Here is an 18,174-nt window from a genome sequence, read left to right as displayed (position 1 = left end):
GGGATAGGGGTCAATGCATTGCAATGGTTCCGGTCCTATTTCTCAAGCAGATTCCAGATGGAGATGCTTGGGGACAGTTGCTCCTCTAAAAAGGAGCTTAAATCCAGCATTCCCCAGGGCGCCTTCCTATCCCCAATGCTATTCAGCATCTACATGAAACCGCCAAGAGGGTTCATCCAGAGGCATTGGGCGGGTGCTATCAGTATGCTCATGACATCCAGAGATATCTCAGTGTCAACTAAAGAAGGCATCTCCCTCTGAATGAATGTCTTGAGGCAGCAATGGGCTGGATAAGGAAAGAAAAGAATGAAACTGAATCCAGATAAAACGGAGGTGCGTGTTGTTGGAGGTCCTAATCTGGGTATGGAGGTTTGTCAACCGGTCCTGGATGGAGTCACACTTCCCCTAAAGGACTGTGTTTGCAGTTTGGGGGTGCTCCTGAATCCATTGCTCCAGATGTCAGCTCAGATAGATGCGATGGCCAAGAATGCCTGTTATCATCTTTGACTGATACACCAACTGCGTCCCTTCCTGGAACCTGAAGACCTAAAAACTATGGTGCATGCACTGGTAACCTCACATCTTGACTTCTGTAATGTGCTCTACATAGCGCTACCCTTATATCAAGTCCGGAAACTTCAACTAATCCAAAATATGCCAGCCAGAGTGGTCACTGGAAGATCTAGAGGTGACCATATCACACCTATACTAACCTCTCTTCACTGGCTGCCCATTAATTTCCGGGGACAGTACAAGGTGATAGTTATAACCTTTAAAGCCCTTCATGGCTTGGGTCCAGCTTACTTACAGGATCCTCTTTTCCCATACAATCTGCCCCACATATTGAGGTCCTCTAGTAAAAGGTTACTGCAGCCAACCATAACAAGGCTCTCTGCATTTACCCAGAGGACCCTCTCTTCTGCTGCTCCCAGTTTATGGAATGGCCTCCGGAAGAGGTCTGATATATCACCCGTCTTGAAGGCTTTAAAAATGCGATCAAGACGTATATCTTCCGGCAGGCCTTTTCAGATTAACATTACAGCAATCTCCAATTAATTTAATAAATTGTTCAACAACTGCTCTAACTGCCTCTGCTCTATTTTTAATAATTATTTTAATAATTGTTTAAGAATTTAATTGTATTTTAATGTGGATGGGAGGAATTGGGAGAGTTTTGGATGCAACAATGATAAGTTGCTATTGTATTTTACTTATGCTTTTACTGTTAGCCTCTTTGATCTGTTTGGAGAAGCATAATAATAATAATAATAATAATAATAATAATAATACAATGATTTGATAAATAACCAAGGCAATATAATTAAATTAAAAACATAAGAGGAAATAAGAGAAGAAGGTAAACAATGTAATTGGCTTATTTTCAGGCAAATAAGAGAGACGTTTTTGTTGGATATGAAAACATATGGAATAGAAATAATTAGTACAGAAATACTAGGAAATGTGCTTGCTATCGGGAAAGGTTCACTTGTGGGGAGATTGTATACAATCCTGTTAAAACATGATATGAAATCTGAAGTGGTTCAAGAAAACATGGTTCAATGGCCAAGAAACCAGGACACAATATTGAGATGGAAGAATGGGAGTTAACCTGGAAAAGGAGGATAAAATACACAGCTTCCCAAGCCCTAAGGAAAAACTACTACAAAATATTTTTTGAATGGTATTTTAAACATGAAAACATTGGTTTTCTGACCGTCCAAGGCATTGAATTAATTGGGGGGAAGAGAGTTCAATAAAAAGTTTGAGGTGGATTTAATGTTGCCCTGCCCTGACCTCCGTTACTTAAAGGATAAATTCTCAGTGGGGAGGAATAACTAACTCTCTTTGCAAGACAGCTGGATGCGAACACGCTGCCCAACTCTAAAACCCCATGGAAAAGTGCATGAGGCTTCTTCTGTTCCTTCTCAGTTAGTTCCAGGTTGTCATCTGATTCTATGAGATCCATGTTCCTGTAGCCATGCCAGTAAGATCCCAGCGGCAAATGTGAGTCATCCTCCAATCCACATTCAACATCCAAATGGTCTGCTTTGACTCCGTAGGTCAGAGAAAACCTGTCCATTTGAACAAAGAGTAGAAAGAGGAGCTGGTGCCCCTTTTCCATATTGCGGCTTTTCTCCTAAGGCCAAGAACCTATTGCATAAAAGTGTCCCAGACTCACTTGGATCCCTTCCTCTGGGTCAGAAAGAATTGTCTGGTTCACGATCGCCGTCTCTTCTTCATTTCGCATGATGCCTTTCTCATTCATCTTAAGGCCAGACAATTTTGTGGAGGGATCTTTCTTCTTTCCAAGTCCTTTGTCTGGAGAAGATTTTTTTAAAGGATAAGAACAGTCTAACAAATAAATCCAATTTTACCTGAGCAAATTAAGTGAAACTCAGAAAAAGTTGAAGGCAGCTATTCATTTGTCTGTGTTCAAAGGAGGTTTGTCATAGGCCACCTCCACTGTATGACTGTGGATGAAAAAAACACATTTCACACAGTTCATGTAAACCTTGTCAGACTGTGACTTCCATATTATTGGGGCATTGAATTTCCTCCAGGTTTTCATCCATGGGGCTGGAGCCCATTTCCAAAATATAGTCAGCACCAGAGAGAGCTCAGACTAAAAGACAGAGCAGATTCACCAACCCACTAACATGGAAGTCTCCATTCACTACTCTCTATGTGATATAACTCCAAGCCATTGTCCTCCAATGTCCTCTTTCCCTCCCAGTTAACATTTGTAGATTATCCCTTGCAGATCTTGGAGAATGAACTTCCAACCAAAGGAACAGCAGTATCCTTATTTTAGTAGCATGTGTTCTTTTTTTAAACAATGATTGTGTTCATTCTTTATTTTGTATCCTAAGCCACCTTGAGATCCATCCATGAGAGAAAGGTGGGATGAAATGTAATAAATAACACAACCATACAGTTCAAAGAAGGTATAATAGGAATGAATGAATAAGAAGGATGCTTTCAGGTGAGATCAACCAGTCCAACTTGTGATGCCTTCACAAAGCAGGAGTAGGTTCCCCTGTAAGGAAGACGGTACTCAAAACACTGACATAAAATAGGAAACAGGCAAACTAACCCAGAGAAATGCTCTTGTCCTGAGGTCTCTCCTCCTTCTCTCAGCCTCAACTGACTCAACTCCCTCCTTGGCCAAGATTCTCAGTTCTTTCCAGGGAAACCAGCCAAAGAAACACATTCTCCTTGGTTCCATCTGACCACTTCTCCATGAGTCCAATTACATGGGTTACATTTCTCTTAATGGGATGATTTCAACTGCTTTTTAACCTTTCAAAGTCAGCTCTCAGTATCCACAGATTCTGCATCTCAATATATCCCCAAAAAGCCAACCTTGATTTTGCCATTTTGTGAAAGGCACATCATACTACAACCCCATTGTTTGTAATAGGACTTGAACATCCACGGATTTTGGTTACTAAGTGGGGTCCTGAAACCAAACCTCAGCAGATACTGAGGTCAAACTGTAAATAATGTTCAAATTCTTTTTACTTTCAGAATAAACAACCATACAATCAATAAAATTACAATTCAAACAAACATCACACTTTTTCTTATTTTTGTTCTTATTATTACCATCTACATCTTTCTCCTTCCTACCTCCTTTGTTCTTTAAAGACATGTGAAGACTAGATTGGGTGGAGAGGCTGAGGGGAGAACTTCTATCTATGCAGGGCAGCCGGGGTATCGGTATCAATAACAGTGTCGGTGACAGTGTTCTAGAAAGACCTGCCGAAAGAGATCCATCTTAACAGCCTTTTTAAAGGCTTCTAAGGTGGTGATGTGATGGATCTCTTCCGGAAGGTCATTCCAAAGCCTAGGAGTGGCAGAAGAAAAGGTCCTCTGGGTTGTTGTAGCCAATCTAGTCTTCTTAGGCTTTAGGAGATTTTTTCCAGTGCAGGGAGGATTGTGTGGAAGAAGGCACTCCTGCAAGTAGTCTGGACCCAAGCCATGTAGGGCTTTAAAGGTTACAACCAACACCTTGTATCTTGCCCAGACACTAATGGGCAGCCAGTGGAGGGATTTAAGAACCGGTGTAATCTGGGCAGTTCTAGAAAATACAAACTACAAATTCCATGATTTCACTGGATGTTGCTATAAAAATTAAATTGGAACCAGTGTTGCATGCAATGTAGCGTCCTAGAGCACTTGCCCCCATTCTATAGGAAGGGCAATGGGTCCTTACCCACAGAGGACACATTTTCATAGGTTTCCATCATCACCTCGTTGTACAGAAATTTCTGCTTTGGACTCAAGAGTGGCCATTCCTCCTCTGTGAAGAACACTGCCACATCTCAAAAGGTAATCTGCAATAGAAAATAGCCTTCGCTGAAAGACAGAGGATTGTAAATAACACCCCCATTGCATCCTAGTCAGTCAAATTCCCAATGGCTCCACCACAAAAAAGGAGGTCTGGACACTAACCTGTCCAGAGGTCTTCTTTCCTCCAGTTTCTTCCACAAAGGAGGAATTGAGGGTCCTTTCTCTTTTGTCCCTTCCTTTGGAAGCATCTTGGTTCTTTCTACACCGGCAGAAAATACAAAGTGATTTTATGTGCACACATTTATGCACATTTCACAGACCACCGAAAATACAATTCAACAGCGCTAAGGGCAAATCAAACCTGAACCTGCCCTAAAATTCAAAACAAATCCGTTGGAAAGGATATTAATCATTGATATTATTATTATTATTACTATTATTAGTCTCACCTCCAAACCCTCAAAGAGAGAATCTTGTGAATGCTGAAAGACTAAGACAGTTCACTGGGCCTTTTGGGGCGTACAGACCAGCATCCTTAGCCGGCATGAAGGTGAAGATGGCATGTGCACAGCGCATTCCTGACTCTTCCCACATGCCGGTGTGATGCTGCACACTGCACCACATCGCAGGTGACATCACGGCTTTCCTCTAGCACTACATCCAGATGACACAGTGCGAAAAGAGTGCAGAAAAGCCATACTATTGGCGGATATGGCACTTTTTCCCCGGCGCAGAAAGGAGCTCCCTTTTGCACCATGGAAAGGCCAGATCAGGGCCACAGTGTAGCCTTATCATAGTGCATAGTGCAAAAAGGAGTTGCAAAAAGCAGCGTTTGTCGTGGCCCCGATCTGGCGCTATTTCCAGAAAATGGGGCTAGAATTGGAGTCTTAGGGTTGGCCCCAGGTTCATCACTCCCAAAGATGTCAATAGGAGGAGGGCTGGGTAAGACTCATGTGTCTTACTGATTTTAATAGGTCTATTTTTTATTTTTTTCTAAGAATAATCTACATAAAATCATAATGTATAGATATACAGCAATAACAACAACAGCCATAGCAATCACAATATTTAAATGTCTATATTTAATGTTTCCCATTGCCTTTTCCTAAGGCTGAGAGAGTGTGACCCAGTCATCCTGCGAGTTTCTATGTTGGAGCTGAGATTCAAACCCTGATCTCCAAAGTCATAGTTCCACTATGCTCAAACCACTAGGCAACATTGGCTCCTACAACATGAACATTGTTTCACTGGGCCATTGTATGTCATGGACTTGGCCCAGCTTTCTCATCCATGAAAGTCAGCCTGAGATCACAAAGGGAGAGTCCCAATGCTTCAGGCAAGGAGCATCAGCTGTCCTTGGTTCGCCTCTGACATCTTCCTCCTCCGCATCTTTAACTTGGGCACCATCCACTCCATAAGGTCCTTTAATTCCTTTATGTCTTCCTCCATTCGATAAACGTCTACCTGAGGTTCTTCTATCCTGGGGCGGCTATCAAGTGACTCCCCCACTGCCAGGTCCCAGGCTGTCACTCTGCCCCCCGACGGTCTTCCTTTCCCCAGTCTGGGGCCGGAAACCCAAATCCTCCAGTGGTGGCCTGGATGGTGTGAGCTTCAGGGGGTTTCCCAGTCTTGGGCTTGGCCCTAGTTCCTCTGAAGAAGGCACCTGCTCCTCCACCTCCGGGATCTCCAGAAACACCGGTTTCCCCAAGAACTCTTCTTGTTCCTGGGTCTCCATTGGAGTTAAAACTGTGAGACTTTGCAAACTGTGATATCTGGAGTCATTCCTGTGCTCAAAAAATAAAACTCATTTGAAAGAAAAGAAATCCAGGCAGAAACATCCATTAACACCTTTTTGCAAAGTCTGAAGTCCAAAGGAACTTGCTCCCTTCTTAACCCACTGAACCCCTCCCTAAGCCAGCCCCCAATTCCCAAGCTAAAGGAACACAAGCGGAGTTTGCATAGATACCAAGGTTGTGTTTACTTCCCCTTCCCTTCTCCCAGACAGCCTCACCTTGAAGAGCAGTGTTCCCAAGCCAGCTTCACTCCTCCTTGATAACCAGTCTACAGCTGCAAATCTTATACACTAGTTCTGACACGCAATGGGCCAGTTTCAATCCTTCAGGTGTACAGCACCAGTCTGAAGTGACAATTCTCCTGTCTCAATGCTTCAGGCAAGTAACATCAGCCTGAGGTTGCAATGGTTCAGTATAAATCCCTCAGGTAAAGAGCAGCACCATGAAGTCATAATAGTACCATCTCAATTCTTCAGGCAAGGAACCTCAGGCTGAGATCACAATGGGCCAGTTTCAATCCTTCAGGAAAGGAGCATCTGTATCAAATCACAACGGTCCTGTCTCAGTCCTTCAGGCAAGGAGATTCAGCCTGAGGTTGCAATGAGTCAGTCTCAATCCTTCAGGTATACAGCACAAGTCTGAAGTGAAATTTCGCCCGTCTCAATCCTTCAGGCAAAGAACATCAGCATAAAGTCACAATGGGCCAGTCTGAATCCTTCAGGTAAAGAGCACCACCATGAAGTCACAATAGTACTGTCTCAATTATTCAGGTAAGGAGCATCAGACTAAAGTCACAATATGTCATGCATTTATTCATTTAGGGATTCATGCCATAAGGGTTATAGGTTTAGGTTTAGAGTAGAATTAAGATAGATGGGATTTATGGTGGGTTAAAATAATATGTTTTAATATGTGCTTTAATAGAAGATACTAGAAACAGATAGAGATATCGTGGCTAAAGAATGTGCTTCTTTGCTAGGATTGGAATGTGTGGGAATCACCCTTCTAACAGAGGCTTGAGTTTAAAAGACTGGTCTCTGTAAAAGGAGGGGGAACATAGAGAGTTATGGATATTTTTATATTACATTATGTTGCTATGGGTTTGTGCTTATTATATTTTCACATGGTATCATATTATGTGGAGAGTGATAGGGTTTTATATTATAGATAGCTATATATATTGTTAAGTCAAAATGTTAATGAAAACCGTTGTGTGGCTGAGTTCTGTGGTACAAGGCCACAGGTGCAGTGGTTGAGAAAAGGCACATGAGAGCTTAATTGCTTTTAGAAAAGCTGCCAGAATCCCGGATGGGAGGACACTGCGCAGAAAAGGCGGGAGAACACTGTGCGGGAAAGGGCTATCCAATTAATTAGCTTCATTGGTAAATGAAGTGGGTTGGATTCATATGGTTATAAACGGGATAAGTTTAATTCTTTAATTCCTGACAAAAAAGTCACTTCTATCACATGTATCTACTTCTTCAATAAAAGCTGTTTGCTTTTTGTGTTGCAAGAGGGGCTGCAATTAGGACCCTGACAGATATCTCTCTCCCATTCACCCTGCTACCCCAAAAGGGCTGGAGAGCATACCAAACCAACCACAGACCCTTTCCCTGCTCTTGTGTAATGCCAGGTCAGTCAAAACTAAAACACACATAGTCCATGATCTCCTTCTGGACCAAGAGGCTGACCTCGCTTGTTTCACAGAGACCTGGCTGGGTGATGATAGCTCAGCCACCTGGGATCAGGCCTTTCCAGCCGGGTTCTCTGTCAATGAGCAGGTAAGGGGAGTGCCTTTGGTCCATAAAGACAATCTTGCCTTGATCAGGATACCTATCCGTATGATTGACCACATTGAATGTATTTACCTCAGTTTAAAGACTAGGAAAGTCTGGGGAATCTGTTAGTTTACTGTCCTCCCTGTTCCTTAACAGACTCCCTTGCCAAGCTGACACAACTGGCCTCTGAGCTGCTGCTGGAGTTGCCTAGGCTTTTGGTCCTGGCTGACCACAACATCCCCCTCGAAGGCCCTTCCTCAGCATGCGCAGGGATTGCCAGGGCCTAGCTGTGGCCTTTGCGGGAAAGGAAGGTATGTGCCGGGGATTCAGCGGCCTCCCCTTCCTTCTTCCTTTGAGGAGACCGCAATGGAGCCAAAGGTGCAGCGCTGGACTCAGGAGGAAAAGACAGGAAAGGAAGGCTCTGCTTTGGAAATCAAGCTCTCTCTGTGTATCCTGTATGTTTGTGTGTGTGTTTGCCTCTGCTGTTCTTATGGCTGGGAATGGAGCTGAGGACTGAGGAGAGAATAAAGGGTCAGTTTTGTGCAAATGCACAACTTCTGTGCATCAAAGAGTCCAGTGGGTTGAAATAGCAAAGAACTTTATTGAAAACACATAGTCAGATATTCAGTGTTTAAACCAGAACTGCCCATTCCAAGCAAACTACATTAAAAACCCCAAACCTAAAACTCCACCCTCTTCCAAACCTAGCCCCCACCTCCAATTCCCACAGTCTCTGCCCCACAGGAAACAAGGCCTTCTGTGCGATTCCCAGAAACTAGACCCCTTTCTCTTAATACCAGCCTCCAACATTCTTCACCCAACATCCCACACATTGCAAAATCTATCATTCCCATAACTATACTAGACAGCTACAACAAATCCCAGCCTCCCATCTTGCTAACCTATACCACGACCCATAATCCCCAGCTAAATTTACAACCCAAAGCAACTATCTATAGCTATAGCAATTAAAATCTTTAAACTTAACAATATACAACTTTAAAACATAAACAGACATATGGCCAGACAAACCTTACAAACAAAATCACAAGGGCCCTTTCTTAGCACCGCTGGACTGAAAATATATTGTTTGTATTCCTTATTGACAAAAATAATGTTAGTTCTGTTACCAACTTTGGATTTATATAAAATTTGGGTACATGCAGTCTGTGATATGAGCCCTGACTGACCCCATAGAGGACCCGCCATTAACCTGAGAGCGGAGGGACCAGGTAGGCATCTTGCCCTGCAAAGGCAGAGCCTTAGGGAAAGAGCTAAAATGGGGAACTTCTGCAGGAAGTCTTGGAGTCGCCAAACCAGATTCGCCCGTTAGCCCAAGGAAGACAAGAGCTTTGGCTTCCTCCTTAATGTGCCAGTGATCAGCTTAACGGCTCAGCAATCAAGGCGGCTGCCCTTCCGAATTGTGTCCAGACCTAATGCATTGTGCAACTCATTGCTTGCTCTTGGCTTAGCAAAGCCCATGCAATCAACGCCTTTGTCTAGCAAGTCTCATAGCCTTGGGATATGTTCAGTTTTCAAGTCTTCTTTGGGCTTTTGAGCATTAAATTGTTTGAGCCTGAGTTCTCCAAGCCTTGTGTTCCATTGAAATCACTCAGCTAAGCCAAGCTCTCACTGTAATCGGGTCGCAAGTTAGCCTTCGCCCGCTTGAACTCAGCTCTTAAGCCTCCACGGCTTCACTTCCATCGTTCCCGCGGCCGTATACCACAGTCCATCCAAGCTGCATCCGACTTCAGGAGAAGACGTCTAAGGTAGTATTCCCTAGTGGTGCCTCTCCTTCTCAACCTTTCTCCCAAACTCACCCCTCCCTTGCTATAGCATTGAATGTGTGTGTGTGAGACAGTGTGTCCCCTTTTGCTGAGTGGTTTTATTTGTGCTTTAATAAATGTTATTAGATTAATTGCACCTAACTGGTATCAGAGTCTCTTTCTCTTGGGGGTGGACTAGGCGACCGCTGGTATACACATAGGGACCCGATCCTGGCACATGGCATTGTTAGGGCCACCTCTTGGCTAAATTTGAGCTAATTAAAATCCCCCTAATTTGATCCTTCCTAACAGTTCATTGCTGGGATTTGTCTTGCTTCTCTCCTGTGTAGACTCTCTGGTGTGTCACTAGGTGTGACTTCCGAGAGAAACATTTCCCACAATGCTGGCATCTGTATGGTTTCTCTCCTGTGTGCAACCTCTGATGTGTCACTAGGTGTGACTTATGAGAAAAACAGTTCCCACAATGCTGACATTTGTATGGCTTCTCTCCTGTGTGGACTCTCTGATGTGTCACTAGGATTGACTTCAAATAAAAACATTTTCCACAATGCTGGCATTTGTATGGCTTCTCTCCTGTGTGGACTCTCTGATGTCTCACAAGGTATGATTTAAATAAAAAACATTTCCCACAATGCTGGCATCTGTATGGTTTCTCTCCTGTGTGGACTCTCTGATGTGTCACTAGGTTTGATTTCAATGAAAAACATTTCCCACAATGCTGGCATCTGTATGGTTTCTCTCCTGTGTGGATTCTCTGATGTGTCACTAGGTATGACTTCTGAGAAAAACCTTTCCCACAATGCTGGCATTTGTATGGCTTCTCTCCTGTGTGGACTCTCTGGTGTCTCGCTAAGTCTCTCTTCGAAGAAAAACATTTCCCACAATGCTGGCATTTGTATGGCTTCACTCCTGTGTGGAATCTCCGATGCATGACTAGGATTGACTTGTAAGCAAAATTTTTCTCACAATGCTGACATTTATGTGACTTCTTTCTTGTGTGGACTCTTTCATGACTGACAAGTTCTTCTGTAAACAAGGAAAATGACAGACAAGACTATCTCAGCGTTAAGAGAGGAAAATGTTATCCCAAGATCTAGCCCCACATTCATCCCTCCCTATTTCAGATTAAATTAAAAAGTTGGTGTAAGTGACCCAATCATAACTGCTTCTGGATGCTCCCAAATACATATAATGATTGCATCCTTACTCATAGGAACTAGCAAAGAAGAGATAGAAGGAACTTTTATGAGGAAATCAGTGGAATCAGAGAGTCAGGCAATTGAAAAATATTCCATTAAATATATGTTAAAATATTTGGATTGAAAAGTGGCATCGTTTCCTGTGAGACTGCCAGAGAGTGCTGAGCCAGAGCCCAAGGCATGATGCAAGGTAAATGCAGGGGACGCTTCATGCTGTTTGGCACCAGGAGATGATCCACAACCAATACAGTATGCAGCTCACATGCAGATTCATGTGGATTGGATTGGATTGGATTGTGTATACAAGAGATGGTGAACATGAAGGAAGTCAGAGAGGAGAGCTTGCATATATTTGTATTATTTTGCAACTCAAGATAGAGAACCTCCAAGGATTTCAATGAAATCAACTATGTTTGTGACTCTATTTTTAAGTGAAAAGTGGCCAGTGCATTGCCATTATCTATATCTGGACATTTGTTTCCATACTCTGCTATGTTATTGTTGGCTGCATCTGGGAGTGCCACCCTCAGATTGTGCAGTATATTGGCTTGTGAATGTGATCAGAATTCAGAGCCAAGAAGGACCAAGAGCCATTATGCTAATCCTTTTTGTCCGAGATATTTCCACCAAGCACCCATTGCATTCAATTTGGTTTCAAACCATCCCCCAGGAAACATTCAAAAACGATTTAAACCTTTTTGAACACTCGGTTTCTGACCCCAAGAAACAATTACAGTATAAATATCTGCCCTGACTGGCTATTGTTTGATGTCAGTCCAATTACAATCCAATTACAGACAGATAGTCTGTCGGTTTACATTGCTAAGCACCTCAATGCACTCGCCAACCCCACTTGCCATGGAAGTTACTGACTTCTCTCCCATTCTGGGAGTCTGGTCCTCCCCAGACTCCAGCATTCTGGGTAACAAAGGGCCTCTGGAATCAACCATGGAACTAAGGAAGCTCAGGTAGGAAAAGAAACATTAAAGAAAAAGCAGGTTTTGTGTCCCCCTTTTCTCCCTTCATAGATTTTACTCATGATTGCTAAATGAAACCCCTAATTATGTCTGAAAACAAAGATTTGAGCCGATTCTCAGAGGTTCTCTTAAACCAGTTCTTAAAATCTGTCAAGTTCATGGCTGTCTCCCAATCCCCAAGGCCCCTCTCCTTTGGTGTCTCTCCAATAGTGCCTCGCTAAATTACAAATTCAAATATTCTACAGGATGTTACTATCACAATTAAACTATGCTTGAAAGGGATATAGGACTCCTAAAGGCCAATGTGATTCTAGGCTGCATCAATACGAGTATAATTTCTAGATCAAGGAAAGTAATAGTGCCACTCTATTCTGCTTTGGTCAGGCCTCTCTTGGAATAATCCTATGTCCAGTTCTGAGCCCCACAATTCAAAAAAGATGTTGTGAAGTTGGAACATGCCCAGAGGAGGGAAACCAATGTGGTGAAGGATCTGGAAACCATCAAGCCCTATGAGGAGTGACTTAGACAGCTGGGTATGTTTACCCTGGAGAAAAGAAAGTTAAGAGTGGATATGATATCCAGGTTTAAATATTGGAAAGGGTCATATTGAGGATGGAGCAAGCTTGCTTTCTGCTGCTACAGAGAAAAAGAGACACCACAATGGATGCAAGTCACAGAGAAAAAGCTTCCTCCTAAATATTAGGAGGAACTTTGGGACAGTAAGAGCAATTCAACAGTGGAATATACTCCCTTATAGTTTGGTGAAGTCCTTTAAACAGAGGCTGGATGGTGCTTGGAATGTGTATTCCTGCATGGCAGAAGGGGGTTGAACTGGATGGCCCTTGTGGTCTATTCCAACTCTATGATTCTATAATGCTAGTGGAATCATAGCACCATGATAATTTAGCATAAAAGGGACCTCAGTCTTCATAGAAAGGAGAATGGATTACGGTTCCTTACCCACAGAGGCCACATTCTGATAATTCTCCATCATCACATAACTGTACATCAGTCTCTGTTTGTTCGTCAACAGTTTCCATTCCTCCTCAGTGAAATATACAGCCACATCTGCAAAGGTCACCTGCAACAGAAAATAGCCCTCATCCAGAAAGTGACTAAGCAAAAGGGGAGGAAAGCCCATGGTGCATCCCAAATATTATTTCATCACTTCACAATTCAGTCCAGGAAATAAACTTTACATTCTGTCAGCAAGAAAAAAAAAAACAACTACTGCCTTCGAGATCCAGTTTGTCTTGAATCCTTTCAATATAAAATACAATATAATTTAGGCCATGGCTGGGATATAGAGGATGGATTATGATACTCACTATCCCAACACATACAGTACATTTAGCCACCAAAGAATTATAGTGCATTTAGACATTTCTTGCCACATTTCAGAGGCCAAAGTTAATTTTAACAAACTGTTTTGGGGAGCACTGTGGGCTTGAGGTCCACTGGGCCCACCCCATATTTAGACCCAGAGATGTTCTCCCATATCCCCCAACATTTCACAGATGGGAAAAGGAAGACACATGTGGACAAGCAACACCAAAAGGTGGTCAAGATGGCCAAAGTTGTTTATGAGGAAGATCACACAAGCTAGGAAGGGCACAGCAGTTTGCTTTTGCTTCAGCCTCCTGGGAAGGGCAATATCCTCCCTCTTTCTTTCCTCTCCTTTCCCCACTTTTGTGTTGATGGGGTGCAAACTGAATGGCACTCAGGAACTGAAGTGAGCTGAGAAGGGGGGAAATGGGAGGAGAGAGCAACTGGGACATTTTTAAAAGCCCCTGAAAAAGTGGGGTGACAGAGGATTAACCAGGACTGTCTCTGCTAAATTGGGAGAGTATGTTCTCCGCTTGCTTTAATGAACTGGCCCAGCAGTGACACAGATGAAACTAATAGTCAAGAACCTTGACTCACCAAAGAGTTTTTGTATCTCTGCATCCTCTTTCTGTTGGAGCCCAACTCCCTCCGCTTGGCCTCTGTGTCGGCCATCAGGTGGGCAAGGGTCCTGGTGGTCTTGCACTTGGGTCACTTCCAGCATACGGTGCCCCAAAGCTGTGTCCAATGGGGCCGAGATGAAGTTCCTGCGAGAAGAGAGCAGAGATTCAAAAAAGGACGCAAATTGGATCTCCTATAAAGAATGAAAGCAAATAGATAGAACTGGTTATAGAATAAAGACATGAGAAGATCCTAATGATCACGGTATGATCTTTCATGGTTCTTTGACAGACAATTATAGAGCTCTTCCTAATGAATAAAAAACAATACGGTATTTGCAAATCAGACTCTGATCTATTACAGGAAATAATGTTGAGTAAAGATGCCTTATTAGGAAGACTTTATAATTGTATTCTTAAAATCTGTACATAAGAGGAAGTTATTAAAGAAAATATGATCAGATGGTCTCAAAACTTTGGTTTTGCAATTGAATTAGACCCTTGGGAATACACTTGGAAAAAAAGATTGAACTATACTTGCAGCCAAAACATCAAACAGAGAGTTATTATAAAACATTTTGATGGTATTTAACACCAGAGAGAATAAGCAAGATGTATAAGAATTGCAGAAATTCATGTTGGAAATGTGAAAAGGAGCAAGGCTCAATCTATCAAATGTTTTGGAATTGTGGGAAAGAGATACAGTTTTGGAAGTTGATTTATTTTGAAATTAAGAAAGTTGTAACTATATCTTTTAAATTCTCAGCTGAATTTTTTTGCTTAATATAATAGAACAATCCAAAGGAATAAAACCATGGTAAAATATTATTTTATATGTTGTCATCTGCAAGAATAGTATTTGCTCAGAGATGGAAAACTAAAGAAATACCTTCAAAAGAAGATTGGATATTTAAGCTTCTGGACATGATGGAAATGGACAAACTCTCAAGAGGAATTAGAAATTAACCGTCAAATTTATATAAAGGAGACTGGTGTAATATAATTGAATATCTCCAGAAGCATGGAGGGAAAATGATACTTTAGAGACAGAACTAATTTAAGGTTAAGTGTTTTAATTTATTCAAAGAAATATAACAGCTGTAAAACAGAAGTATCTTGGGAGGTTAAAAGCCCAATGATGTTGAGTTTAATCTAATGAGAGCGATTTTGTATCAACTGTTTTACAATTTAAATGAGGACTGAAAGAGAAAATAAATGATTCGTAAGAATAAGTAGAACAATATATATTTGCTTTTTACTTATTAACAGATAATTAAAAACGAATGAGATAGAAATAAAAGTTAGTCTGGTAGTTTGGAAGCAGCGGATGGTAAATGCAAGTAATAGGTTTGTCTTTAACCCTCAGTGCTATGGAATCCTGGGATTTTACCTTTGGACACTTAGCCTTCTCTGCCAGAGAGCTCTGGTGCCACAATGAACTACAAATCCCAGGATTCCACAGGATGGGACCAGGAGAGTTAAAGCGGTTTCGAACTGGATTATTTCTGCAGTGCAGATACAGCCTGAGTCGGTTATAAAAGGGCAGAAGAACCCAAGTATTGTTTTTATCTTCCTATTAATGGGTTTCCTTTAAAAGAAAGAAGCAGTTTGTTTTTCGGTCTAATCCTTATTTTTGTTGTTCTTGTTTGTTTCTGTGTTTATTTGGGAATAATATGAGATTGTCTGGTCTGTTTCCTTCCTTCTTCCCTGAAAATCTCTTAATAAGGAAACTGGGGAGACTTAAAACCTCCCAAAGGAGCCACTTTTGGCCTTTTTGTGGAACAAGCCTCCTCTTAGAAGCCAAATACCAATGTTTGTGAAGAATAATAAAAAGGCTTGTATTAAAACTTTCCTCCCATTTCTGATCCCTTTTAAAACCCATGTTCCCCAGAAGGAGCAGAGCTGTGTAATAAGAAAACCCTCTCAGGAAAGAGCCACAAAAGACCCACAAAGAAACACACTTCCTTCCTTTTGGCCCATGGAGCCTGGCCTCCTTCTGACTCTGGAGCCTCAGGAGAGAAAGAGAAGCCTCTGTTCAACTCAGCCCTCAGAGAAGGTTCTGGAACATTATTCCCCACAGTCACAAGAAGCACAAAATGGCTGCCGGAAGAAAAAATGGCCAGCAGAGCACAAAATGGCCACCAGAATACAAAATGGCTGCTGGAAGACAAAATAGCCCAGAATACAAAATGGCTGCCAGAAAAATAAATGGCCACCAGAACACAAAATGGCTGCTTGAAGACAAAATGGCCGCCGGAACACAAACTGGATGCCTCTGCCTCAGAATGACTGGCGGGGTGGGGGGTGGCATTAATGATTATTAAGGTCTGGCGGCAGCTCCATCCTCTCCCCCACAGGGCTGATAAATATCATCATCATCATCATCATCATCATCATCATCATCATCATCATCTTTGCTACAGCGTGAGAGCCACCATTAAAAGCATTGAAATCCCCTTTGGGAGAGTGGGCCTTGCCTAGAAGGGATGCTGGGCCTTCTTCCTCCCCTCCTTAATGGCAGTGGCCAAAGGAAAGCAGCAGCAGCAGTAGACCCAAGCCAGGCCCAGCCAGACCTCAGTGCAGCAGTGAAGCCTAACAGTTCCAGGCCTTGTCTCTCTGCTGTCACTCCACTCACCTCACTCCTTCCTCACTCTCTGTCTGTCTCTTACACTCTGCTCCTCGCTCCTTCCTTCCTGTCTCACTGTCTGTCTCTTTCTCCCTCTGACACTCTACTCCTCTCTCCTCACTCTCTCTTCCACGCGCTGAGCTAAATAGAGAAGCAGAAGCTTCTCCTCTTCTTGAGGCTGGCCAATGGGGGTAGAGCAGCTGGAAGACCCCGCCCACTGCCACAGACTCACATCTTTTTCCCGGAGCCATTTTGTGTTCTGGTGGCCATTTTGTTTTCTGGCAGCCATTTTGTGTGCTGCTTGTGACTGTGGGGAATGTTCCAGAACCTTCTCTCTGAGGCCTCAGTTGAACTGACCATTGGCTTCTCTTTCTCTCCCTGAGGCTTTAGAGTCAGAAGGAGGCCCAGCTCCTTGGGCCAAAAGGAAGGAAGTGTGTCTCTTTGTGTGTCTTTTGTGTGTCTTTTCAGATTTCAATCCTATATATTCATATTATCAGACATAACTCCAGAGAGTGTTAGCCTTTTGGATGCCAGAAGGTTCCTCTCATTCTTCAGAGCAAGAAGCAACACTTCAGCTTCCTTCTAGAAGATAAAGCAAAAATGCTTCAAAACCACTGAAGCCTTGGACAAGTCACACTCTCTCAGCCTCAGAGGATGGCCATGGGAAACCCACTCTGAAGAAACCTGCCAAGAAAACCCCTTCAGATACTCCCATAAGGTCACCATAAGACCTGGAAACAACTGGAAGGCAAACACACACACCAGTCACAATAATGGGAAATAGGTGCAAGTCTTGCCCTGTGCAAGTCACACTCTCTCAGCCTCAGAGCACAGTAGTGACAGGAATCACTCAGCCAAGGGTGCCCCCAGTCTTTCACACTGCAGCAGCCATGGAGCACTTGATGGTGGAAAAGTCAACAGTGCCCTGGCCACCGGCCACTGCCTTCTTGGTGGAGGCAATGGTTCGGCAGAGGCTCAAGCCCATGGTGGCTCCCTTGATCCCATCCATTAAGCCCCGAAGCTGATGGGAAGGTTAGGATTCATTTCTTCCCTGGAGAAGTCACACTCTCTCAGCCTCAGAGGAGGGCAGGGACAGACCTCCTCCCTGGCCTAAATCATGGAATTTAGGAATCAGTCCAAGGACAAGATGGTCAGGCGACATCTGCCCCTTTTCTGGAGGAACTATTTCAGATCTAGGATCCATTTTAAGGCCACCAGGCTCAAACGTAAACACTGATCTCAGTCAGAGTCCTTGGTGAGGAGATAGGTTTGATCCTGCTATACATCTGTGGATATAAGGATCCAGTAGTACCAGCGGATCCTCATATGCACACGTTCAGAACAAGGCTGCACCTGTCTATTCACAAGAAAGTCTCACTGAGGTCAGGACAAGCATGTTGTTGTTGTTGTTGTTGCTGTTGTTGCAGTGTGCCTTGGCAAGATTTCTTCAGAGTGGTTTTGCCATCATATCCATCCACTGACAGCTGAGAGAGTGTGGCTTATTGCCCCAGTTCATCCAGTGGGTTTATACAGCCAATCCTGGACTCGAACCCTGGGCTCCAGAGTCACCCAGGACATGATTTGGTTTCCTGGAAATACAGTGCTTGGAGGAAGCCTTTTGGTGCTGGACTAGGACTCTGGAGACCAGAGTTCAGATCTCGTTTGCTCAGCTTCAGAGGGTGGCAAAGGCAAAAAACCAAGGAGTCTTTAACAATGTGATTTCCAGAACTATATCTCCCAATCCTCCCTCCTTCTAAGGATCTCTTTTCACTGCCCTC

At 43.1% G+C, this 18,174-nt stretch overlaps 1 pseudogene; it reads right to left on the bottom strand.

The window, feature by feature from the left end:
- LOC149301601 (uncharacterized) overlaps positions 1-17,381 on the bottom strand; it is a 136,520-nt pseudogene extending 119,139 nt beyond the window's left edge.
- Positions 17,382-18,174: the final 793 nt, after the last annotated feature.

Source organism: Sceloporus occidentalis, unplaced genomic scaffold (assembly GCF_023333645.1).
Source record: "Sceloporus occidentalis isolate IW3139 unplaced genomic scaffold, rSceOcc1.0.p SCAF_21, whole genome shotgun sequence".
Taxonomy (NCBI): Eukaryota; Metazoa; Chordata; class Lepidosauria; order Squamata; family Phrynosomatidae; genus Sceloporus; species Sceloporus occidentalis.
The sequence above is the reverse complement of the archived record's forward strand: the minus strand, read 5'-3'. Positions and strand labels throughout refer to the sequence as shown.